The sequence below is a fragment of the Podarcis gaigeae genome (assembly GCF_964106915.1).
Source record: "Podarcis gaigeae genome assembly, chromosome: 1".
Classification (NCBI taxonomy): domain Eukaryota; kingdom Metazoa; phylum Chordata; class Lepidosauria; order Squamata; family Lacertidae; genus Podarcis; species Podarcis gaigeae.
Window position 1 is genome coordinate 12,858,776 of NC_139678.1, and position 26,553 is coordinate 12,885,328.

Consider the following 26,553-nt stretch of genomic DNA (forward strand, 5'->3'; position numbering starts at 1 on the left):
GGCCTCCTGCTGCTGCTGTGCCGCCGTAACATGATTTCTGTTCTCATCCTGAAGCAAAGTTCTTAACTAGAGGTACTATTTCTGCGTTAGCGGAGTCTGTAACCTGAAGCGTATGTAACCTGAAGCATATGTAATCCGAGGTACCACTGTACTGCTCAACTATTTCCATGCACAGGTACCAGGATTGTACACTCGTTGAATGTAACATGTGTGAACACCCTTAGAGTACCTAGCGGTTGCTGCAGAATATTCTTTTTAGCAGCTGCCCCTTCTGTGGCTGACAGATGTGCCCAACTCAGTTCTTTGTGGGAGGCAGTGGGGAACAGTGGAGGCCAGAGTATGCTGCCCTTTGGCTCTGATGTACTAAAATGAGCATGTGAACAATTTTTGGTCCTGACTTGGTAAACAATGTATTTGTTTGAATACATTTCCAGTGTTTCCCAAACTTGGGTCTCCAGCTGTTTTGGGACTACAAGTCCCATCCTCCCTAGCTAGCAAGACTAGTGGGCAGGGAAGATGGGAATTGTAGTCCCAAAACAGATGGAGACCCAAGTTTGGGAAACCTTGATTTGGACCATATTAAGTGGGTTCTATTTATTTATTTTCTTAATAAAATATATCAGTTCAACCACTATTTGTGTGTGTGTGTGGGGGGGGAGTTTTCAGTATATGTATACAGCCCTTGGAGTTTTATGCAATACAGACCTCATGTTGCGTAACCTCCATGTTACGGAATCTTTGGGTTACGGCCGCGTCAAACTGGGTTTTACCGCGCATGCATGTGCAGAAGCGCTCAATTGTGCGTGTGTGTGCGCAAAAGGGCGCCTCCGGTTACGAAGTTTTCGGAATATGGCTGGGCTTCCAGAACAGATCCAGTTCGTAACCAGAGGTACCACTGTACTAGTTCTACTCAAGAGTAGACTCATTGCAAGCAGTCTAATTTAGGGCTATTGATTTTGATGGGTCTACTCATAGTAAGGCTAACATTGCTCAAAAGGCATGTTATTATTATAGTTTGATGTAACAGAAGCCTGTGCTATACAATTTTTTAAAAATACATTGCTTAACCCACTTTGAATCCATTAAACTGGACGCATTCAATGGGGAAAGGGGGGATACACAGGGAGTCGGCAAACCACTCCAAGAAGCCGCATTAGTTTGCTGCAGCTTGAAAGGAATCCCGGGGCGGCTTAAAGAGTAACAAATATGTTGTGAGTCATCGGCTTATTTCCTTAGAAATTCCATCAAACGTTCACCTAAACCATGAAAGCTTGCACAACAGCGAACCTGTTAGCTTTCAAGGAGCCGTAGGACTTTCAGCTGTTTTTAAATGAATTATGAGAAGCCAGGACGGCTTGACAACTGTGATATCAATGGTCACTTCAGGGAGGCAGCATAGCTCAATGGCAAATGCCCACAGAAAGTTCCAGATGCAATAGCTGTTGTCTCCCCTTAAAGCAGCAGTGCAGAACTGGACCTGGGCGGGGCTACCCACCTGTCAATCACCCAATTGCCAGCACTTTTTGCCTGCAAAGCACTGATGATCCTAGAATCATGGAATTGTAGACTTGGAAGGGACCATGAGGGTCATCCAAGTCCGACCCCCTGCAATGCAGGAATCTTTTGCCCAGTGTGGGGTTCGAACCCACGACTCTGAGATTAAGAGTCTCATTGTCTACCAACTGAACTATCAGCTGACTGTTGGGTTGTGTGAAGGGATGGGCACAGTGCTTCCCACAGGGTTTTGCAAGGTTTTGCTCTAAGGCCTTCTTCTGGCCCAGCTACGGCTCTGTCCACTTGGCTGGATGGAGGGCGCTGGCAGACCTAATGGGGACCACGGACAGCAGGTTTCCCCACCGCTGCCTTAGTATTAGGTGTAGGGAACCTCTGGCCCTTCAGATGTCGCTGAACTACAACTCCCATCATCCCTGGCCATTGGCCATACGTGCTGGGGCTGATGGGTGTTGTGGTTCAGAATAATAATAATAATAATAATAATAATAATAATAATAATAATAATTTATTATTTATACCCCGCCCATCTAGCTGGGTTTCCCCAGCCACTCTGGGCGGCTTCCAACCGAATATTAAAAACAACACAGCACCTCCTGGAAGGCTACAGGTTTGCCTTAAATGACCAGGTAGCCAGTGATGGGAACATCGTATGCCTGAGAGTCTAGATTTAAAGGTTAAGGTAAAGGACCCCTGACAGTTAAGTCCAGTCGCAGACGACTCTGGGGTTGTGGCGCTCATCTCGCTTTACAGGCCGAGGGAGCCGGCGTTTGTCTGCAAACAGTTTTTCTGGGTCATGTGCCCAGCATGACTAAGCAACGGAATGCCGAAACCAGAGCAGCGCACAGAAACGCCATTTACCTTCCCACCAGAGCGGTACCTATTTATCTACTCACATTGGTGTGCTTTTAAACTGCTAGGTTGGCAGGAGCTGGGACCGAGCAACAAGAGCTCACCCCATAGTGGGGATTCGAATCGCAAACCTTCTGATCGGCAAACCCTAGGCTCTGTGGTTTAGACTACAACGGTAGAAAGCCACTGCCAATCAGAATAGACAGCATTAGCCTTGGCTGGGACTGATGGGAGTTGCAGCTCAAAACAAATGGAAAGCATCACATTGGGGAAGACTGGGCTAGAGAGACCAATGGTCAGTCTTAAGCAAAGATGGTTTCATATGCTCATTGCCCAGTAACAGGGAGGGCACAGCACTTGATGAGCTCGTTAAAGGGACATGGCAGCTCCAAACTTTACTCCATCTCAGGCAAAGAGGCTAACAGTGCAATCCTGTACTATCTACTCAGAGGTAAGCTCCATTGAGTTGAATGGGGATTACTCCCAGATAAGCAAAAATACAGGACTGAGGTGTTAATTTATTGGACTGTTCACACTAGATTCCACCCCCCGCCCAACTGTTGAGAAAAACCACGACACTAAAATAGCAGTGTAATGTTGCACTTCCATCATTTTTATTGCTGTGCAGTGAGGGACTGCTTGCTAAAAAAAATGAGGATGGAGGAAGGAAAGAAGGCTTTTAAATCCATTATCCTGTCAACGAATTGTGCTGTATCGGAAAGCTCAACAGGATGTCAGTGCGAACATTATATAAACATCAGTCTTAAAAAGTCTCTGGAGAGAGAAAACGGGTGCTTGTCATACAGAGTGGGCTCTTCCTCTCACTCCTGCCTCCTATGCCCCTTGAAGCTGCTCCTGAGGGTAGAAGGAGCCCCTGGACTGGGGTGGGGTGCTGCACAGATGGCCGCAGTGGGGCAGGGGAATGGGGAAAATTCAGCTAGGCTGCCTTCAGCAACTGATTGTGAGGATTCAATAGATTCAAAGAGGATAAGGTTATCCATAGCATAGACACGAGGAGGTGGCATGCCCAGGCACCCCCTAATGCTTTAAAAAATAATAACAGGAACAATGGAAAGCAGATGGACAGAGATGTAGGCAGAATAAAAAGGCTGGAATGGATCTGGAATGGACCTGCAGCTTCTGTTCGCATCTCTCTCTGTCTGGGAGTGGCGGTGGGGCGACTGGCTCCAGCAGTGGCAGTAAGGAAGAAGTGACCCCTCCATCACAGACAGAAGTTGCAGATCCATTCCAACCTTTTTTTTCTGCCTTATGGCACCACCTCTGTCTGAGCTCCACTTACCACCTTGGTGGACAGATCTGTGGGGTTGGGGGGCCTTCTTGGTAGTGGTGCCCCCCTGTGGAATGCCCACCCATCTGATGTCAAGGAAATAAACCAATATCAGACTTTAAGAAGTCATCTGAAGGCTACTTCTGAAAGTGACTCAGAAACTACAATTAATCCAGAATGCAGTAGCAAGACTGGTGATTAGGAGTGGCTGCCAGGACCATATAACACTGGTCCTAAAAGACCTATATTGGCTCCTAGTACGCTTCTGAGCACAATTCAAAGTGTTGATACTGACCTTTAAAGCCCTATACCTGAAGGAGCTTCTACACTTCCATCATTCAGCCCAGACACTGAAGTCTTCCTCCAAGGGTCTTCTGCTGATTCTCTCGCTGCGAGTTACAAGGAACCAGGCAGAAGGCCTTCTCAGTAGTGGCACCCTCCCTGTGGAACTCCTTCCCGTCAGATGTCAATGAGAGAAATAATTACACAACCTTCCATAGAGATCTGAAGGCAACCCTGTATCAGAAAACTTTTAAGGTGTGATGTTCTGTTGTGTTTTTGTATATTCTGTTGGAAGCTGCCCAGAGTGGCTGGAGCAACCCAGTCAGATGGATGGGGGTGCAGAAACATTTTATCAAATGTAGTTCTGAGTAGAAAAGAGTTTGCCTGGGTCAAATCCACGTCATACATTGAAAGCACATGGTTTACCCCAAAGAATCCTGGGATCTGTAGTTTTGCAGGGGGTTGGACAAGATGAACCTATGGAATCCCTTCCAACTCTACAATTCTATTGATGTTTTGGGGAAAGTTGTGCACTTTTCAAATATATGGTATGATTGTAATGTCCATGCACGGCATAATGCTGGTTTACATCAGCAAAGAATGAGGGCCAGTGGACTTCTATCATTGCTTTACTCTCCCCAGGGCTGAATGCCCTCCACCTGGCCTTTCCATAGAGACACAGAGTTTCATCCTGACGGAAGGCTGTGTTCACTGTTCTGGGAAATGAACCACCCTCCCCCAAAAACATTATCTCCCAAGCCACTTTCTCCAACGAAGGAAGGAGACTGAAGAGCTGTTTCTGTAATACAGGAGACATCATAATTTGTTATGGATTTCACATCTCTAACAGCGTTTTCTGTTAGGCTTATTTTCGGAAGCGCAATCCATAAATCCTCATAAGAATTTGCTGCTGGGCTGCGCTCTTAGAACAAATAATCATTCACTTCACAGGACACTGTCAATGGACAACAGCAAAGGATGCACAAGACAGAACGTCGATATTGCAGACTTCATTATAGGAAGAAACCCAGAGAGGTCACGGAAAACCTGCAAATTATCCTTTTATTGCCGGAGTGGCAGGAACATATGTAGCATATTACTTATACCAAAAGAGATTAGCCAGTCTAATGCAATGAAACTAGCCTGTCTTTTTCATTGGTGTTAATAATTGACAGTAATAATAATTTTTCATTGTAATTATCAAGACCATAGGAAGCTGCCTTATATTGATTTAGACCACTGGTCCATCTAGCTCAATACTGTTTGCACTGACTGGCAGCAGCTCTTTCCCAACCCTACCTGGTGGAGATGCCAGGGACAGATGTTCTACCACTAACCTGTGGACTACTCCCAAATGGGCCCATTTGGTCCTGGTTTTCTGGGACTTCCAGAGGAACGTAGGAAGCTGCCATTACTGCTTCCATCTAGCTTAGTACTGTCTACACTGAGCAGCAGTAGGGTTTCAGACAGGGATCTTTCCCAATCCTACCTGCAGACGCCAGGGATTAAGCCCAGGACCTTCTGCATGAAAAGCTGATGCTGAACTGCAATAGAAGCTAAAATAGCATCCAGGTGAAAGCAAGCAAGGGAGAGACCTTTTCCCTACATCAGTGGAGAGGTTGGAGTGCACATCTGGGGGTAATGGCAATAGATGTTCAATAGATTATTGTATTTTAATATCCTGTTGGAAGCTACCCAGAGTGGCTGGGGAAACACAGTCAGATGGGCGGGGTATAAATAATAAATAATAATAATTATTATTATTAGCACCAAAGTGACTTCCCAGGGGTGCAAAGCTTATGCGGTGCAAAGGAAAGCAGACCAATACATTTGACACCAGGTGTGTCTTGGTTGCAGGAGTTGCTGGAAGGAGGTGTACAAGGGACACCATCCAGCCGTCTTAGGGACTCCACTGGATATGCGTAGGGTTGACTCCTTAGGCTTTTCTTTTCCCGAATATATCTTGCAGGGCAGCAGAGGTTTAGGATCAGAGTTTTCCTTCTCCTAGATAAGCTAACTTCCCAGGTTGACGAACCCCATCTGCCACTCACTTCCCTCTACAGCACACGCAGAAACCGCCTTCTTGGCTGTTGGACCCACTATTGGTCTCATCTGCCAGAACCTGTCTTCGCATGCAGGGAAAATCCCTAACTCACTGAGGATTCGAGACCCATCAGCTACTCTTACCTGGTTTAGCTGGCCAGTCGAAGCTGTTCCCGGGGTGTGGCCGCTGTCACATGAAGACAGCTTCTAGGAGTCGCAGGTGACTAACAACCTTTCAAACCAGTGCACAGCCTGGGAATCATTTTGGACTCACAGCTGTCCATGGAGGCGCAGGTCAATTCTGTGTCCAGGGCAGCTGTCTACTAGCTCCACCTGGTACGCAGGCTGAGACCCTACCTGCCCATGGACTGTCTTGCCAGAGTGGTGCATGCTCTGGTTATCTCCCACTTGGACTACTGCAATGTGCTCTACGTGGCACTACCTTTGAAGGTGACTCGGAAACTGCAATTAATCCAGAATGTGGCAGCTAAACTGGTGACTGGGAGTGGCTGCTGAGATCACATAACATCAGTCTTGAAAAACTTACATTGGCTCCCAGTACATTTCCAAGCACAATTCAAAGTGCTGGTGCTGACCTTTAAAGCCCTAAACAGCCTCAGCCCAGTATACCTGAAGGAGCGTCTCTACCCCCATTGTTAAGCCTGGACACTGAGGTCCAGCCCTGAGGGCCTTCTAGCGGTTCCCTCACCGCGAGACATGAAGTTACAGTACAGGGAACCAGGGAGAGGGCCTTCTCTGTGGTGGCGCCTGCTCTGTGGAACGCCCTCCCATTAGATGTCAAGGCAATAAGCAACTATCTTATTCTTAAAAGACATCTGAAGGTAGTCCTTTTTAGGCAAGCTTTTAATGTTTAATGCTGTATTGTGTTTTTAATATTTTGTTGGAAGCCAACCAGAGTGGCTGGGGAAACCCAGCCATATGGGCGGGGTATAAATAAATTATTATTATTATTATTATTATTATTATTATTATTATTATTAGCACAAAGTAAAGTGCTTAGCATTCCTTAGAGCAGAGATGGTTCCCTATGGCAGGCAGGCCGCATGTGAGTTTATTTGCGACCCCTGAGATCAAATGTCTCATCTTTAATTTCTTGACTCCTTCTGAGGCTCCTCTAATGTGATGCCACGATGCCGAAAGGTTTTTGTGACACCCCTCCCAAGACCCCCCCCAAATGTTTTTTTCTTTTGGGGTAAAAAAAAAGAGAGAAAAATTAAGAACTTGGCCAGGCCCACTTTTACACTTTGGCAAGTATTATTTTACACGCAGCCCTGCAGGGATGCTCATAGGCCAGTATGGCCCTCAAGATCAAAAAAGTTAGTCACCCATGGCTTAGAAACAGCTGCATCACAGGTGAAGGGTTAGAGAAGAAGTGGGCATTGGGGGATGAAGCTTGGGAGTGACAATGTCAGTTCAGCCTTTATGGATGAGCAGCAAGATTTTCCCCAGGGTGTCTGTACTAAGGAAGTAGCCGTGAACCTGAGAGTGACTACCAAGGGAAGGAGAAAAAGCAGTGTCTGAGTTCAATGGGGATTTGGGTACATCGCTCTTGGGTTCAGAATCAGGAGCGCGGCCACAGCTGATATATTATTTACACAGCCTCCTTGCAGAATGCAAACTCGCTTTTCCATCTGGATGCACCAACAGATGATGCAAATGCAACGCAAGGTTGGAGGAGGTGGGAGGCTGCATGACTTAGCAGAGGGGGAATTGGCCTCCCGGAGAGATAAGCAGGAAGCAGCCCGCAAGATGACTTCCGCCAGCACAAAGCAAAAGTCCACAGAGAAGGAAAGAGCCCCGTTTCACTTGCTAAAAATAATTCGCCGTAACTGACAGCAACCTGGTTGTTTCCCACTATCGCGGCAAACAGACACAGCTGAGTCAACTTAATATGTGTGCTCTCTCATAATGTGCCGTCTCCAGGGGTTTGCCCACACCAGAGAGGGAAGGCATGCAGATTAAAAGACAGGCTAATATAAGCACCTATGAAAAGCCCATAAAAACACACACACACACACAACCAAGGCCAAAGGCCAACACCATTATTTAATCGTGTTAAAGTCACTGCATGGTGAGTTTTCTCTATTGTGCTTGCATTTTCAAATTCTTGTTCAAATGGGCCACGTGGAAGAAATGGATACAAGAAGAAACTCCGACGAAAGAAGAATGGCAGACGAAAATAATGGACTATGCAGAATTGGACAAAATGGCAGGAAGGATTCGAAACCTGCGGGGCCAGAGATTTACAGAAGATTGGAAGAAGTATATGAACTATTTGAAAAGCAATTGTAACCAACAAATTACGCTAGCAGGACTGCAAGAAGTTTTGCAAGGAGGAATACAAAGTAGATAAAGAATAGAGATATTGGTTATGAGTTTTAAATGTAACAGGGAAAACAACAAATGTATACTAAGAGATTAGATTGGAAAATTTTCAGACAGGACTGATGGAAGTCAAAAAAATTGAATAAGATGTAAAAATATGTTTAATTACAGTTGAAAATGGTATGTTAAAAAACCCCCTAATAAAAGTTATATAAAAAACAACAACAAATGGGCCATGTGGAAGGGAGATCTACTTATCCTTTATTTACCGTATTTTTCCTTCTATAACACGCAGATTTTTTCTTCTAAAAAGGAAGGGGAAATGTCTGTGCGTGTTATAGAGCGAATGTGTGGTCCCTGGAGCCGAAAAATCATGCAAAAATCAAATCGCGGCGCTGCACGCTGCACGGAGAGGAAGCGGCTGCTTTCCTGCATTCTGCCTCAGGGTCTTACTGCCCACCCTCCTCTGTTTCGTTGCTGTGTTTGCTGAAACGGAACAAAGAGCAGGGAAAGCCCCTCCCCTCCAGGCAAGCTCCGGTGCTGCTGTGGGAGAGGGAGAGAGAGGGGGGAAGGGAGAGAGAGAGGGGGGAGGGGGAGGGAGAGAGAGGGGGGAGGGAGAGAGAGAGGGGGAGGGAGGGAGAGAGAGAGAGAGAGAGAGAGAGAGAGAGAGAGAGATGGCTGGCTTGGGTGGGGGGAAACTTTTGCCTTTCTTTCCTCCCTCCCGTTAAATCCCTCTCCTGCATTCTTAGCCAGCTGCTTCTCTGCACACCCCTCTAATGCCCCTTCTTTGTTTTTCCTTCGCTCCCCACTTAAAATGTGGTTACAAAGCATGGATCCTCAGGATCTTTGCATTGGGTCACCCCAAATTCACCATCAGAGTACATAGCATGTCCATGGCTACAGCCTGCCCCCCCAAAATCACGCACCCACTGTTGCCTGGGGCTGCAATGGTGCAAAAATGTGGTTAAAAAGCATGGATCCACAGGAATTCTCAGGATTTTGGCATTGGGTCACCCCAAATTCACCATCAGATCACATAGCATGTCCATGGCTACAGCCTGCCCCCCCCCCCAATCACATACCCACTGTTGCCTGGGGCTGCAATGGTGCAAAAACGTGGTTACAAACCATGGATCCACATGGATCCTCAGGATCTTTGCATTGGGTCAGCCCAAATTCACCATCAGAGCACATAGCATGTCCATGGCTACAGCCTGCCCCCCCCAAAATCACGCACCCACTGTTGCCTGGGGCTGCAATGGTGCAAAAACGTGGTTACAAACCATGGATCCACAGGAATTCTCAGGATTTTGGCATTGGGTCACCCCAAATTCACCATCAGATCACATAGCATGTCCATGGCTACAGCCTGCCCCCCCAAATCACATACCCACTGTTGCCTGGGGCTGCAATGGTGCAAAAACGTGGTTACAAACCATGGATGCACAGGGATTCTCAGGATTTTTGCATTGGGTCAGCCCAAATTCACCATCAGATCACATGTCTGTGGCCACAGCATGAAGCACAAAAATGATACATCCACTGTTTCATTCAGAATGTTTTTTCCCTTGTTTTCCTCCTCTAAAAACGATGTGCGTGTTATGGTCAGGTGTGTGTTATAGAGCGAAAAATACGGTACTTCATTTGTAGCCCATGTTTTTATCCAAGGAGCTCAAGGCCATACATCTAGCTCTCCTCCCATCCTGAAAAGAACCCTGGAAGTCAGGTTAGGCTGAGAGGCAGTGACTGGCCCAAAATCACCCAGTGAGTATTGTGGCTGAGTGGGGATTTGAACCCTGGTCTCCTGGGTCCTAGTCTGACATTCTAATCATTACACCATACTGGCCACTCCAATGAGCAGAAATACCAAAGCTATATCTACATGCAAGGTCCGTATAGCTATGGTCCGTATAGTTAAAGCTATGGTTTTCCCAGTAGTGATGTATGGAAGTGAGAGCTGGACCATAAAGAAGGCTGATCGCCGAAGAATTGATGCTTTTGAATTATGGTGCTGGAGGAGACTCTTGAGACTGCAAGAAGATCAAACCTCTCCATTCTTAAGGAAATCAGCCCTGAGTGCTCATTGGAAGGACAGATCGTGAAGCTGAGGCTCTAATACTTTGGCCACCTCATGAGAAGAGAAGACTCCCTGGAAAAGACCCTGATGTTGGGAAAGATTGAGGGCACAAGGAGAAGGGGACGACAGACGGCGAGATGGTTGGACAGTGTTCTCGAAGCTACCAGCATGAGTTTGACCAAACTGCGGGAGGCAGTGGTGCCTGGTGTGCTCTGGTCCATGGGGTCATGAAGAGTCGGACATGACTAAATGACTAAACAACAAATATCTACATGCAGGTGCATTTCCACCTCTGAAATAAAGGACCGGCACCTCAAAACAATGGCAGCTATTGGGTGGTCAGATCTGGCACCCATCTCCAAGTTTGTATTTAAGAGGAGTATGAAGGGAACTGCTATCCAGCTATAACCTTGGCATTGTAAAACAAAACTAAAAACCTGTTTGTTTGAATTGAACAAGAGTTTTGAATAACGCCACCAAGCATTGCCCACTCAAGCCGCTGTTTATCTTTGTAACCGCAGCAGCTTTAGTCGAAACTTGTGGTTTTCTCAATGACAGGGCACCTGTGGCTTTCCAAATGCTGATGGATTTCAGCACCCACCAGCCTTAGCCAACATTGCAAATGGTCAGGGATGAAAGAAGTTGTGGTTCAACAGGCACATACCTCCACATGTGGTGGGAATGTCCTAAAATCCAACCCTTCTGTACATCAATCATACAAGAAATATGCAAAATAACTAAGCAAGTATTAGAAGTCACCCCAGAACTGGCCCTACTAAACATCTTCCAAGACAATGATGCCCACTCACAACACAAAGAGCTCATAACCCACCTACTCTCAGGAGCTAGAAACATCACAGCCAGACACTGGAGAGATCTGTCAGGAGTAAGCATGGACCAATGGTATCAAATAGTATGGGAAACAGCCTTATTAGAAAAACTAACGAACAACTGAAACTGACACGACACAGGGACAAATAAAAGAAGATGCCTTCACCCCAGTATGGTTCCCCTTTATCACGTACACAGCCCAACAAGACAACAACAAGAACCCGCTAACAGCATTCGAATCAATCTGGCTAACCCGAACCAAACATATACACACACCACTCTCATACAAAAACAAGTTTCACTACAGCTAATCAAAGACAACCAACCACACCCTAGGCCACACCAACCTCTCTCACCACCAAATAAATAAAACTAGCAAATAGTAAAGAGAACCCACACAAGTGACGCTGACGCAAAACCCCACACATACACCAAGTAGAAGAATGGAAGCATTGCCACCTGACCCCACCCCACTCACCATTCCCCCCTCCTCCTTCCCCCTTTTCTTCCTAACCTAAACACACACACACACACACACACACACACACACACACACACACTTTGTACTACTAAGAATTCTATTTGGATTTCATTTATTACTAAGGCTTCCAGTGTGTAAATCAGTTTTACTTGTGTAAATGAATAAAGTATAGTGGTACCTCGGGTTACATACGCTTCAGGTTACATATGCTTCAAGTTAAATACGCTTCAGGTTACAGACTCCGCTAACCCAGAAATAGTACCTCGGGTTAAGAACTTTGCTTCAGGATGAGAACAGAAATCGTGCTCCAGCGGCACGGCGGCAGCAGGAGGCCCCATTAGCTAAAGTGGTGCTTCAGGTTAAGGACAGTTTCAGATTAAGAACAGACCTCCGGAATGAATTAAGTACTTAACCCAAGGTACCACTGTATGTCAAAGTGGGGGAAAAAACACCACCCACCACCAACAACAACAACAAAACAAACACCTGGAAGACAGTGGGTTCCTCATCCTGCTTTAAAGCAGAGGGTGGGGACCTTTTTCAGCCCGAGGGGCACATTCCATTCCATTCTGTGCAGCCCTTTAAGTGTCATACACCAGCAATGGGCAAGGTGTGAGGCAAAAGCACTGAGCATAAGTTTTACCTTTCTGCAGTAAGCTAATTCAGCCTCTACTTTCCACCCAGACAAGCAAGAGGCATTCTCAGAGTTTAAGGACAGAGTGGCATGAGGTGGCATTTGCCAAAGCTTATATGGTCAATGGACCATATAAGTGGCAAAGCAATACGGGGGGGGGGGGGAGTACATGAGTTGTAAAATGTATTTATCAGCCAGTCTTCTCCAACCTAGTGCCTTCCAGTGAGCCAGTGTGGTGTAGTGGTTAAAAGCAGTAGTCTCGTAATCTGGGGAACCAGGTTCGCGTCTCCGCTCCTCCACATGCAGCTGCTGGGTGACCCTGGGCTAGTCACACTTCTTTGAAGTCTCTCAGCCCCACTCACCTCACCTCCTCCTCCTCCTCCTCCTCCTCCTCCTCCTCCTCTTCTTCTTCTTCTTCTTCTTCTTCTTCCCGTACAAGTGAGATCATTGACACAAATGGCGACAACATTCATGAAACATATTGCTGCTGATCAGGTGGTCTTGAACTAGAGGAAGGGGTCAACGTGAGAGAACTCTCACACCTTTGACTACCAAGGGGTCTGTTCTGACAACATATCTGCAGAACCTTGCATGGTATCGTAAGCCCCACACAAACTTGGCAGGGTGTGTGTGTGTTTGACCCTTAATTCACAATGCACCTGAGAATGATGTGTCAAGCAAATTTGTTTTCAGAACCGCAGAATTGCAAACACAGGCGACACCTCTACACAAAATATGGGTTACTTTTGGTGTAGTTTTCTTTTTTCTTCCAATATAGAGTGCATGCAACTCCAGATACTGTTTCGGAGGGCAGAGGGGTTGCATTCAGCTCTTGGAGACTTTGGCAGTCAAGAAATCTTTTCAATATGTCGCGGAAGCTGTTTGGCAAGCGTAGGCGCAGTGCTGATCTCATCTCGGAGGCAAGCCACCAACTAAGAACCTTCCCTGACTTTCATTCCCCCACCCCACCCCCAGAAGAAAAAGGACAAGGCTGCCAATTTGCAGCGCAGGCTCGTTAAACCACGTTTCCAATTACACTCCATGGCAATCGCTCTTGCGCTTGCATATGTTAGGATGACTCAACAGTGGGCGAGCAGACATATGCCCATGCACGCTCAGAAACTCCCTTTTTTATTCCCGTTTCTATAGCCACTTCCCATCAAATCGGCTACCTGTCTACAGACACCGGCATCTGGAAACCATTACAGAGAAAGTCTGCGACGCGCAAGTCATTTCTTTTACGGCTTCAAGCGCTTTGTCAATGGGATAAAAATTACCCAAATCCTGCTGTGCCCTCCTGGTGCAACAACAACAACATTCCTGCAGCATCGTCACCTAGACGAGAAGTTGCCAGACGGCCACACCCAACTCACAGAAGCACCGCTGGGGGAAAAGCCAGCTTAATGAACTTCAAAAAGAGGGGGAAATAAGGATGCTATACTTGGGAGAAGGCTCAACTTTTTCTGAGCCAATCTTCTGTATACTTTCCTGCCCCCCCCCCCCCGGGCACTGCAATTACGTAAGAGCCTCCAAACAATTCAGAAGATGTTTGCAATTCCACCGCTCTCTCGTGCACTCTGGCAGGCAGCAAAGCCAAAAGGTTTTAAAATCCTTAAGAATAATGAAACCAGCAAATGTCTGCTGCCCCTAGAGCGCCGCATGGCTGTTGGCTGTTTCATGTCTGCGCTTAAAAATGTGCTGCGTGAACTCAGTAAACATGCGATGGGCTGCAGCTCCCTGTGGAACATACTGAGACAGGGGTAAAACCAGGTCATATGAGAAACAGATTTTTATCTGTTCCACGCATAGGGAACTCATTTGACCCGGTACGGCAGCAGAAGGGAACTTGAGGGTTGGGGACTGAATGTGGCCCTCTGGGCCTCTCCATGTGGCCCTCAGAAGTCTCCCCAGACCACAACAATGTGGTCCTGCTCCACACTCAAAATGGTTTTGCGTGGCTGGAAAGGGTCCTTGAATCTTGACGGTGCCTCTTGGCTAGAGAGGAGAATGTTGCAACACAGGTCTCTCCCTGACCCTCAAGTCGTGTCCAGCCCTTCACATTGTGTGTGCAAGGTTTCCAGGAGTCTGTCCATTGCAGCATCTCTCCATTTCCCATTTCTCCAGTCTTAAGCTCCGTTCTCCACATGCCCACTCCAGTTTGTGATTATTATTATTTACAGTGTCTTTGTGAAAATTCATCAGCACCATGGTGTGAATTTCTCCTAATCTACAGTCATACCTCGGGTTACAGATGCTTCAGGTTGTGTTTTTTCAGGTTACGGACCCACCGAAACCTGGAAGTACCAGAACGGGTTACTTCCAGGTTTGGGGGGGGTTGCGGGTATGTGCCAAATTGCGCTTCGCGCATGCGCAGAAGCAATGGATCGCAACCCGTGTGTGCGCAGACGCGCCGCTGCGGGTTGCAAACTCCGCAGGTTGCGAACTTGCATCCCGCACGGATCACGTTCACAACCCGAGCATCCACTGTATTTGATTGCTGGTTCCCCTGTGCCTAGGACTTGCTGATCAGAAGGTCAACGGTTCAAATCCCCGCGACAGGGTGAGCTCCCGTTGCTCGGTCCCTGCTCCTGCCAACCTAGCAGTTTGAAAGCACGTCAAAGTGCAAGTAGACAAATAGGTACCGCTCCAGCGGGAAGGTAAACGGCATTTCCGTGTGCTGCTCTGGTTCACCAGAAGCGGCTTAGACATGCTGGCCACATGACCTGGAAGCTGTACGCCGGCTCCCTTGGCCAATAAAGCGAGATGAGCACCGCAACCCCAGAGTCGGTCACGACTGGACCTAACGGTCAGGGGTCCCTTTACCTTTCCCCTAATATAATGAACTTTTGCATGTTTTATGCATAAATATATACAGTTATACGCATACACTTTACCCTAGTATATGCATTTTTTTTATTTTGCACACATTTCTTTACCAGAGAACTGCATTTATAGGCAACCCTACCAAATTTGCACTTTCTGAAAAACCACATGAGCAAAGTTTGAAGGATTCTGTTTCAGCAAACAGCAGTTTCCTCTGGTTGCCACCCAAAGCTTCAGAACTGTATATTTAAAGAAATATTCCTGCAGAGTCAGTGTAGTTTCTCAGAGGTTTCCATGCCTAAGGCATCCCTCAAAGATTTCACTGCCCTACCATTTTCGAGGCCAAGATCTGAACTGCCAAGAGTCAGCCCCTCATATCTAGACAAGATCACCAAACAGATGGTGCAACAATTTCATAATGCACGTTAAACTAGGATTTATGAGCCTCTGTAAGAGGGGAAGGTTGCAACCCCTCCAAGGTCAGCTTAATTGTCTTTCTGACAACCATGTTTACTTATGGTGCCCTGAGTCACCAAACTGATTCTGCAAAGCTTGATCCCCACACAGGTTCATCTGGGAGTAAGTTCCATTGAGTTCAATAGAACTTCCAAGTTAAACAGAAGCTTAGTTTTCTTTTGGGGTGGGTTAAGGGTGTTTGGAAGTGTATGGAAGTGAGAGCTGGACCATAAAAAAGGCTGATCGCTGAAGAATGATGCTTTTGAATTATGGTGCTGGAGGAGACTCTTGAGAGTCCCATGGACTGCAAGAAGATCAAACCTATCCATTCTGAAGGAAGTCAGCCCTGAGTGCTCACTGGAAGGACAGATCCTGAAGCTGAGGCTCCAATACTTTGGCCACCTCATGAGAAGAGAAGACTCCCTGATGCTGGGGAAGACTGAGGGCACAAGGAGAAGGGGACGACAGAGGACGAGATGGTTGGACAGTGTTTTCGAAGCTACTCCGCAGGAGAAAGGGGAAGACAGGAGTGCCTGGTGTGCTTTGGTCCATGGGGTCACAAAGAGTTGGACAGGAATAAACGACTAAACAACAAAAAAGTGTGTTTGGATGACTCCATGGTGAAAGAACATGGAGCAAGCCCTGTTCCACACCCACAGCCTCTATGTGTTTTGGGGAAGTATACACGCTTAGAGCCCTTTCTGATGTGCTTTGAACGCAGAGATGGTGGAAGCAGGTCCACCGCGCATGTCTGCACAGCTCCACAACCTGCCTCACAAGTTCTTCCAATATTGGGAAGGGGGGAGGTTGCAGTGGAAGTTATCTGACCCCTCTGCCCCAAATGCATCAACTGAAGATAAAATATGGTTTGAGCTGCAATGCGAAGTTGCTATGTTTTATCCTGCAAAGATTTTTTTTGGGGGGGTCTCAAAATATGACTTGATTTCCCTTGCCCTGATCACCTTTTGGGGGGCACTCCATTACAGCTGAAAGCAAGGGTGGCACAGGAGAATGTTGCTGTTGTTTAGTCGTTTAGTCGTGTCCGACTCTTTGTGACCCCATGGACCAGAGCACGCCAGGCACTCCTGTCTTCCACTGCCTCCCACAGTTTGGTCAGACTCATGTTTGTAGCTTCGAGAACACTGTCCAACCATCTTGTCCTCTGTCGTCCCCTTCTCCTTGTGCCCTCCATCTTTCCCAACATCAGGGTCTTTTCCAGGCACAGGAGAATCGGATGCTGCAAATGTCAAACCAGGTTTTTAAAAAAGCATTTATTTGAGGCCGCCTTCACCCAACATTCCTTCATTGTTACAAAAGCTATTCAACTTAAAATAGCTCTTTTTATGACAGCAGGAACGGTATATTGCTCTTTTATTTGATCTAATTGGCCTTTTTAGATGGCTATGTAAATGCAGCTGTCAGACTTTTTAAAAAAAATATTCTTGTATGCACTCATTGACTGATTGCATTTATATCCACCTTTTGCTGCAATAAGCTGAAATACATGATTCTACCAGATCCTAGTCCAACACTCTAACCACTACACCACACTGTTTTTACAGCTCCCCATGGTCTCAGGAATGGGGAGATATTTCCATTTTTGAGCTGGAGATGCCATGGGTTGTAGTTTGGACCTTCTGTGTGCAAAGAATTTGCTCCACCACTGTCTCGGTAACTTATAACAAAGAATCGCACAAACTGCAGAGTTGGAAGGGACCACAAGGGTCATCCAGTCCAACCCCCTGAAATGCAAAGGTCTTTTGCCCCACATGGTGCTCAGACCCACAACCCTGAGATTAAGAGTCTCGTGCTCTTCCGAGGACAGAGCTATCTCGGTAATGCAATTAAAGCAAATACAAAGCACACAATTACCATATATCAAAACAGTAAGAAAACACACAGAGAAACTAAGTGCTAAAAATCTGAAGAAGTGTGCATGCACACGGAAGCTCATACCAAGAACGAACTTAGTTGGTCTTTAAGGTGCTACTGGAAGGAATGTTTTTTTGTTTTGCTAAAAATGGGAACGACACTAAAACCATCCATAGTTGCAAGAAGAAAATTAAAACAACTCAAATGCCTGGTAAAATAAAAATATATTAACTGTTCACCCAACAGGTAAAGAGAGAGGGAGCTAATGGTGGGGGGCGCTACTGGGTTGTTGTTTTTGTTTTTATTATGTATTTTGAGGTATTTTGTGTTGTGTTTTGTATTATTTTATATTTTATTATGTATTTATTTTGGTTTTTTGTGGTTTTATTTTGTGAACCGCCCTGAGACCCCTGGGTATAGAGCGGTATATAAATTCAAATAATAGTAATAGTAATAACAGTAATAATAATAACAACTGGGCATTATGGAGAAGGGCGTTCCACAATTGTGGCACCCCTACTCACAAGGCTCTGCCCCGCATCCCAGCTAGCCACCCTTCTGAAGGCGAAGTGGAACGAAGGCCTCAAATAACCTTCATTAAAGTGGGAGAATGAGATTTTCAAGCAGATGTTGGGTGGCCATCTTGTCATGGAAGTTTTCATCGAGAGTCCTACACTTCAGGGAGTTTGACTGGATGACCCTCGGCACCCCACTCCTCTTCTACAATTCTACCATTCTATCTGAGATCCAACAGAGCATAGTCAAGTAATCTGTAATTCTCTGAATAAGAGAGAGCATTGGCTTTGCATCCAGCAGGTCGTGAGTTCAGTTCCTAGTGTCTCCAGGTAGGGCTCAAATGCTGGAAAGCCACTGCCGGTCAGTGCAGACAATACTGAGATAGATGAACTGCCTGACTCAATATCTTCCTGTGCTCCCATGATAGACCGCTCTATGGAGGGACTGTAGCTAAATTACAAAGTCCTGTGTGTGTGTGTGTGGAAATCCCAGTCCTCAGCATCTCCATGGATGACAAGATCAGGGGGCAGAGGGTGGGGAAGACCAGAGCTCCCCCCCCAGCTGGAACTCACTAGAACTCACCTGTCAGGTGGGCGCCATTGACATGGTAAGAAAGCAAGGGAGGCATTCATCGTGGCGAGTTCTTTTTCTAGAAAAATAGCCCTGGGGAAGACCCCCCCTCTCCCTGGGACCCCAGAAAGCCCACAACAGTCAAAGCAGACAATTCTGGGCTAGGTATCTAAAGAGCCCAGCCGGATATGATACAGCTTTCTGCATTTCTCGTCAAGCTTGCTTTTGAGGAATAATAGCCTTTGATTGCAGACGTCTGTGATTTCTCCTCTGTGTCACAGATGGTACAGAACCAACAGTGCTGGCTGACTGTCCTATGTTCCTAGGACCTGTTATTAATACAGGGCTGTCACGCTGCTCTGAAATTACATGATGGGGAAGGGCAGAGTGGGGATCTGTCTTCGGACCCAGCCAACTCCCCACACCCTGTGGCCTTCCTCTCTACCTGAGGAAGGGCCTGACGCACAGCTGTAAAGCTTGCAATTTTCTTTGGCCTACATTCCTCCCACCTTAGCATTATCTCTCCTTTTCCTCCCTCTGTTATTTTCCACACTGCCTGTTTTTTTTGTGTGTGTGACTTGGGAGCACCTTGGGGGCAGGTACCTGTCTAGGCCAGTGGGGTGTGTGTGTAATTTCTTTCTGTTCATCAAAACGAAAACTTTGCAGTGTTCATCACGTACAACTTTAGGAGGAAGATGTGACCAGTTTGTTTAACACAGTTATTATTATCATTAGGGCTTTTTCCCCCTGCCAAAACTCACCGGAACTCAATTCCAACACCTCTCAGGTGGGTGCTATTGTCATTCTAAGAGAACCAGGTGTTCATAGAGAGTTCTGGCACCTCTTTTTCTAGAGAAATAGCACTGGTTATTATAAATCTCAGGGAAGTTAAACACGGTTTGCCATTCAGGTACACAGTGCATAAACAAACATTTCCACATCTGTGAGTCCAAATGGGGAAATCGAGATATGTAGTTCTGCAGTCCAGGTATCCTGCTGTATTCTGGACTACATTCTGTTATTCACATTTCTGTTCATATACAGAATAAAGATATACCAATCTGCAGTAAATGTCTCCATGTTTCCTTCCTTTTAACGTGCAAAGTTTGAGGTGTGTGTGTAAGTTTTTCAGTCAGAGTAACTGGGCATACTTTTGTACAATGGTAGTCCATGTTTTCACCTTTAAAAAACTTTCCAGTAATTCCCCCACCTTACGCAACTCTGTACTGTGCCATGTTCTCTGATGGGATGGTATAAACAATGCCTTTACACGCTGTTAATTTCACTGCTCTTACTGGTCCCTCCCTAGTCCACCAACGGGATGTTGACAAGTCATCTCTCACTTGCCAGAGGCAACTGGGTGTGTAGCTACTTATAACTTAAGCCTTAACCGCCACCACTGCAGCTGCCACAAGAGAAAATCCTGGGCAACCAGCCCCATGACTTGCATTTTCCCTTTCCTATTTATTTCCTGCCTCAGATTTTCACAGAATCATAAAGTTGGAAGGGAACCCCAATGGTCATCTAGTCCAACCCCCTGCAATGCAGGAATCTCAACTAAACCATCCATGACAGAGGACCATCCAGTTGTTGTACTTGGCATCTGTCTGTCACGAGAGACAATGGAGTGCGCCTCCAGTGGTGAAGTCAAGCCACTGCGTGAGGAGCACCGGAATGGCCTCCCTGGGGCGCAAACCTGGAGATCGAACCTGCAACCTTGGTGTTAACAGCACCAGGCAGCGGTTCTCAACCTGTGGGTCCCCAGATGTTGTTGGACTACAGCTCCCATCATCCCTGGCCACTGGCCTTGCTGGCTAGGAATGATGGGAGTTGTAGTGCAACATCTGGGGACCCACAGGTTGAGAAACACTGCGTCTAACCCAATGTGGCAATGCTACCATATTGACAAACCGTAATATGGGTGATGGCCCCATCGTATGGAGGAGCTGTTCTTGCTGGTTTTCATCTTCTATCTTACAAGCTACTTTTAGAACACAGGAAGTGCTTTTTTTAGGAAAGCAGCCCAACCCCATTTTCCATAAGAAAGTACAAATATATATTTTAGCTTATTCGTTTCCCAGCTATATTTACAATCACCGGCCATTGAAACCCTCCAAGCAGCTGCTTCCATTCCTTCTGAATGGATGGGTGATAGAAGGGGGAGAAGCTTGTTCCTGACATCCTATAATATGACTGGACTATGTTGGCTTTGGAACGTGATGTGCACGGACGCTTCGTGTTCATATTTTGTGATCATGTTGGATGGGTATATTTATCCATTCGTCCTATTTATATCCTGCCTCTTCTCTGAGGAGATCAAGGCTATATGCATGGTTCCCCTTCCATGACAGGTGTGTATAAAAGAATGCACAATGCAGAGAAAGGGCAATCAAGGGCAAACCTCATCTCCTTATAGAGAACGAGAAACCGGAGCCATCCAGTGAAATGGAAGCTTAGAGGATTCCTGGAATTCATAGAACGGTAGAGTTGGAAGGGACCCTGATGGTCATTGGGAATGATTGCAGGAATTTCAACACACGACCCCCCCCCCATCCAATTTGAAACCAGACCAGACCCTGGTCTGGACCCATTTGCTTAGCTTTGCAAATGTGCTGGCAGTTTTATTGCTGCATCACTAGGAGGATTGAGAACAGATTATCAATCCCCAAACCTTCTGCGTACAAAGGCCTTTTCAGTAGTTGCAGCCGCCCTGTGGAATGCCCTCACGGCAGAAGTCAGTGAGTTAGATAACGGGGCGGAAATTGTAGATATTTGAAGGCAGCCCTGTACAGGAAGCTTTTAACGTTTGATGCTGTTGGTTTTCCTGTATTTTTGTTAGAAGCTACCCCATGTGGCTGGGGCAACCCAGTCAGATGGGTGTATTATTATTATTATTATTATTATTATTATTATTAATGCTCTACCACTGAGCTACAGCCCTTTCCTATGGTCTCAGGGACCCTTTGGCCACTTACATTGATAAGATTCCACTTAGGGTTGCTTCACACATATATGAACATTGCCTGATATTTCTTCACTTGATGACTGGCAGATAAATAGCCAAGCTGCCCCCGTTGAAATACATGGTTTATCTTATGTAACTGTGCGGCATAAAGTAATGGATAGATAAAGTATAGTGAGATTAACTGGAAGTCAGTTTTAAATTTCTTCTCTATAAGTTTTATAATTGTGTTCAGTATCAGGAGTATATATAATGATAATTATATTAATCTTCTTGTAGCTTATAGTGTGTGGTTTGTTTGATTTTTCTGTTATTTGTTTGATTGTATGTTTGTTTACTTGTATGTACGTCTGTTTTCTCATAAATGTATATATTTTAAATTAATAAAGATATATTTTTTAAAAAGAAACACATGGTTTATCTGTGACAATACAAGAGGGCATGCCCTCTCTATGGGGTTAGATCTGTGGTGAACCATTCACATGTGTACATTGCTAAGGGATGCTGCTGCCATCAAGGGTGGAATGTGCAGACAAAAGTCACCCCTCTGTCTGGCCACTGCTGCCCCCCACTTGGCCTGCAAGCAAGCGTGCGAGGCCTCGGGAAAGCAAGTTAGGGTAGTGGAGAAGCCTAGGTGTTCAACAGCACAAGTTTTGGAACTGCCCTGGGCAAGGGCCTTGCACTAGAGTCTCTCTACTTTTTGTTGCCTTGCATGGTAGATTCTGGGGTCAGGCTGTGTGTTTTTAGGGGCAGCTGTGGGGAGGAGGAAGGGAAGGGAAGCAGCTATCAAATTGCAGCGTAAACAACTTTGCAAAAATAAAAGCTAATCATAAAAATCTCGGGTTTATATTTCTGGCTTAAATAAAAGCTAACGGATGTAATTTGGTACATGTACTGAAGTACAGATCATATTCAGAGGAAAACAAACTGAAAGGGGATGCCAGCTTTTATTCAGGGACAAGCGTGCGAAGCAGAGAGGAGATAGATGCGTCAGCCGAAATTGGAAGGAGGAGATAACACTCTTCTTAGATTTCAATTGCATCGGTCAGAAACAGAGATGGTTGGGGTGAAAAAACTTGCTGAGGCAGCTCGTAATTTCGGAGAGGGTGTACTGTTAATTGCAACTGTGCAACTTCATACAAACGTCCTATCATCATTGCAGCATTGCTCTGATATGGGGCAACAAGACGGAGCAAAGGTTTAGGATTGGGGTGCCGGTCACTGCTACCAGAGGGAAGTGGTTGGAATGACCATCTAGTTCCTAATATGCAGTGACATTACAAATTATGCAAATCAAAACATAATAGTCATCATAGCACAGCAGCGCTGGGTTTAGAGCAAGGGATCCAGGTTCAAATAAAATTAGGAGAAGATTTACAACTCCGTGATAGATCATATGACCTGTTTGCACAAAGTCCTATGTTTAATCCTAGACACCTCTATTATCTCTCTCTCTCTCTGGTCAAGGATGATGGGAATTGTAGTCCAAAACCTGCTGGAGACTCAAGTTTGGAAAACTAAACTCTGGGCTAGATTGACCAATGGTCTGGCTCAATCTATGCCAGCCTCAACTCAGTTTTATTATGCAGATTCAATGAAACTGTGAAGGATAAGCCTATCAGCTATCTTATTTGAACCTCCATATTCAAGGGCAGGATACCTCCAAATATCAGTTGCTCAGGGAGGGCTGATACCTCCATGCTCTGTGGTCTTCTCTGGTTAGCTGGAAACAGGATGCAGGTCTCAATGGACTCATCTTCTGACCCAGCAAGGCTCCTCTTATGTTCTTATCCCCACAAAGCTCGCTGGATTGTGGATACTCTTAAGTCACTGTCTCTGAGGCACAAGGGTCACTGTCTGTCACATGACTGTCACTTTCCCATGACAGCCTCACACTGAACGTTCTTCCTCTGTTTGTTCAGCTTGCAAAAATCAGTGTTTCCTCTCCTTTTAACTGATACTGTTATCCTCCACTCCATAAATATGAGGCAATGCCACTGCCTACATCTTATGCTTGTTTCAGTTGCGCTGTGATTTATTTTAAAAACAACAACTGTTAGCTGCCTTGCAAATCAGACCCGATGAAGGGGAGAGGTATCCATGTTTTAAAATAAATAAATAGCTCCGGGTCACAGCTGCAATTTCTGCCCATGTGATTTGGGGCAGATCACAGAGTTACTTACCTGACACACTAGCAACCCATCCTTCCAACGACGCATCATGTGTACCCAGCCACACATTTTGCCCTGACCAGGTGTTATTAGGAGTACTCTGGGAGCAATCAGAGGGCAGTGAGTGGTAAACCACACCTCTCCCAATAGCATAGGAGCAAGGCCTCAGCCTAAGCGTTTTTTCATGCAGCTGTTTCAAAGATAAAGTTATTCAGAGATATATTTGCATAACCTGCCCTAAAGCGAAGGTGGGAAAGGATTTGAAGGCTGTAATTCTGAGAGGGAGTAGGCACGCTGAAGTGAGTGATAAAGGTAAAGGTAAAGGTACCCCTGCCCGTACGGGCCAGTCTTGACAGACTCTGGGGTTGTGCGCCCATCTCACTTAAGAGGCCAGGGGCCAGCGCTGTCCGGAGACACTTCCGGGTCACGTGGCCAGCGTGACATCGCTGCTCTGGCGAGCCAGAGCCGCACACGGAAACGCCGTTTACCTTCCCGCTGGTAAGCGGTCCCTATTTATCTACTTGCACCCGGAGGTGCTTTCGAACTGCTAGGTTGGCAGGCGCTGGGACCGAGCAGCGGGAGCGCACCCCGCCGCAGGGATTCGAACCGCCGACCTTTCGATCGGCAAGTCCTAGGCGCTGAGGCTTTAACCCACAGCGCCACCTGCGTCCCGAAGTGAGTGATACTTTCAAGTAAATACACATACATTAAGTTTATGCATGTGGGAGAAAGTACATATTCACTGGAACCATACGCATGAGATTATAGCCTTGAGGGCAAATGAATGGACACTAACTAAGCAAATATCCTCTACAAGTTGCCTACTGATCGTCACTTAACCAACAGAACGCCCATGAATGAGAAGAAGAAAAATGTGCCACCTCTCTCTCACTCTCTGCGCTTCTAGGCTGTCACAAATTTCGGGTGGGAATCAATCCCATGCCAGCAAATTCCTGTTGCACAATGAAAGCTGATTCGGAAGTCTTGCATGTCAAACCCGATTCCACAAAAAGATAAGAGTTTTGAGGCTAAAGAAAATGACAAGGAGACACACTGCAAAGTAAGGGACAACACCTTGCTTGACACGACACCATCTAACTTCCTTGCATAGGAATCAGAATGAATGCTCAGGAAACAGGACGTCTCTACACAAACATACAAGTGAATATATCAAGGGCAGTTGTGCAGCCCTCAAGATGCTGTCAGAGTCCAGTTCCCATCATCCTTAGTCAGCACAGCCAATGGGTCATGGATGATGGGAGTTGTAGTTCTACAGCACCCTGGAGGGCAGCCACAGATTTCCCCATGCTTGCACTAAGGCACAACTAAATCAAAGTCAAGGGAACTCCAGTTGGCAACAGCCCAAGTGATGGAGTTGCTTTGGGAAAACCAGCCCTTCCATGATCGCTCAGAACTAGGAGTGAGTTAAAGAAGTCGCAGCAAAGGGAAGGAGACACAGCTGGTCAAGTGAGTTCTAGTTCAGGGGAGCTTATTCCGCAAATAAATCTGTTACAAAGAGTACTGAAGAGAGGGAGAACAACAACAACGAGAGGAATTAAGACACTGAGTATTTGCTGCGAGGCAAAAGAAAAAAAAGGCTCCTTTGATCTATTCTCTATCATTATTTAATAATTTGCAAATTGCTATATAGTCGATAAACACAACCTTCGTACGTCCAGCATTCCTCCCACCCAAAGGCTCCCTTTTCAACCCCTGGGAAACCGAGTGGGATCTTACCCGGGTGGAGACAGCACCGCTCCCCTCCTTAGTTTCTCCTTCCTCCGTTTCTTACTTCTTCGATCCAGCCGGGGATGGCAGCCACATCCTTCGCCGCCGGCTCCTCCTCGACTCCTTCGCGGACCGAGCGCGAAAAGCTCAGGGGGAAATAACAAGCCGAGGGCGGGCGAAAAAGGGATCCAGTGGATCCCCCCGCAGACAGGCTTCCAGGATGGACGAAATCAAGACGCTGCTGCTGCCGCCAGCCAGTCAAGCTCCGCTGCGTCTCCACCCTGCAAGAAACTCGCTGGGAGCCGGAGAGCCCTGCCCGCGCTCCCACGTGGAAGGCGCGGGGGAAGAGGAGGGCTGGGCGCCCGGCGGCAGCGCCCGCAAGGCGGGGCCTGGAGCTGCCTGGCAGCCGGTTACGAGGCAGGCAGGCAGGCAGGCTCGGCGGCTGCACCGGAGGTGACTTGTCCTGCCTGCTACAGAGAAGGGAAAGGCGCGTTCCGGAGGCGGCTCCGGAGAAGGAAGGTCTTTCCTTGACTCCTACGCAGGGAGGGCGCAGAGGGTCGCTTCACACGTGGCGGCTGACACGCGGGTTGCTCTTGAAAGGAACGCCTCCCCTCGCCTGATGGATTTATTTTTTGCCAAGCTGTCCGAATGTCACCTTTTTTCTTCCCACGCCGCACAACACGCCCCGTTCTTTTTAGTTATGGGGAAATCACTGGCGCGGACGTGTTCCCACGGCGCGACCCACGTTGGGATGGGAGGAGACTTTATTTGGCTGCAGCGCAAGGGTTTAGGTAGTCGGAAGTCAGTGGGGCAGCGATGAAACCGCTTGCACGTTAGCAAAACTAAGCAGGGTCTGATATGGTTTGAAATTGGTTGGGGGAACCGCTTGTTGACATTCCTGCATGACCGTGGATTGGACTAGATGAACCGCGGATTCCTTCCAACTCTATAATCCTATAATTCTGTGTGATTTATTCAGCCGGATTTGAAAGCAGGGCTCAGTTCTGGGATGTAGGTGTTTGTGTGCAGTATACAGTACAGTGGTACCTCGGGTTACATACGCTTCAGGTTACAGACTCCTCTAACCCAGAAATAGTGCTTCAGGTTAA

At 46.7% G+C, this 26,553-nt stretch overlaps 1 protein-coding gene across 10 annotated transcripts in view; it reads right to left on the reverse strand.

Annotated features, from left to right (window-relative positions):
- INF2 (inverted formin 2) overlaps nucleotides 1–26,054 on the reverse strand; it is a 75,718-nt gene extending 49,664 nt beyond the window's left edge. For 7 of the 10 annotated variants that reach the window (XM_083731396.1, XM_083731398.1, XM_083731395.1 and 4 more), the window contains exon 1: nucleotides 25,454–25,930. The gene's annotated coding sequence lies outside the window, so the exon portion shown is untranslated. Of the gene's footprint in view, nucleotides 1–25,453 lie in introns of all 10 variants that reach the window. The other 3 variants (XR_014562254.1, XM_083731393.1, XM_083731391.1) reach the window with 3 other exon arrangements.
- Between the last annotated feature and the right edge of the window lie 499 nt (nucleotides 26,055–26,553).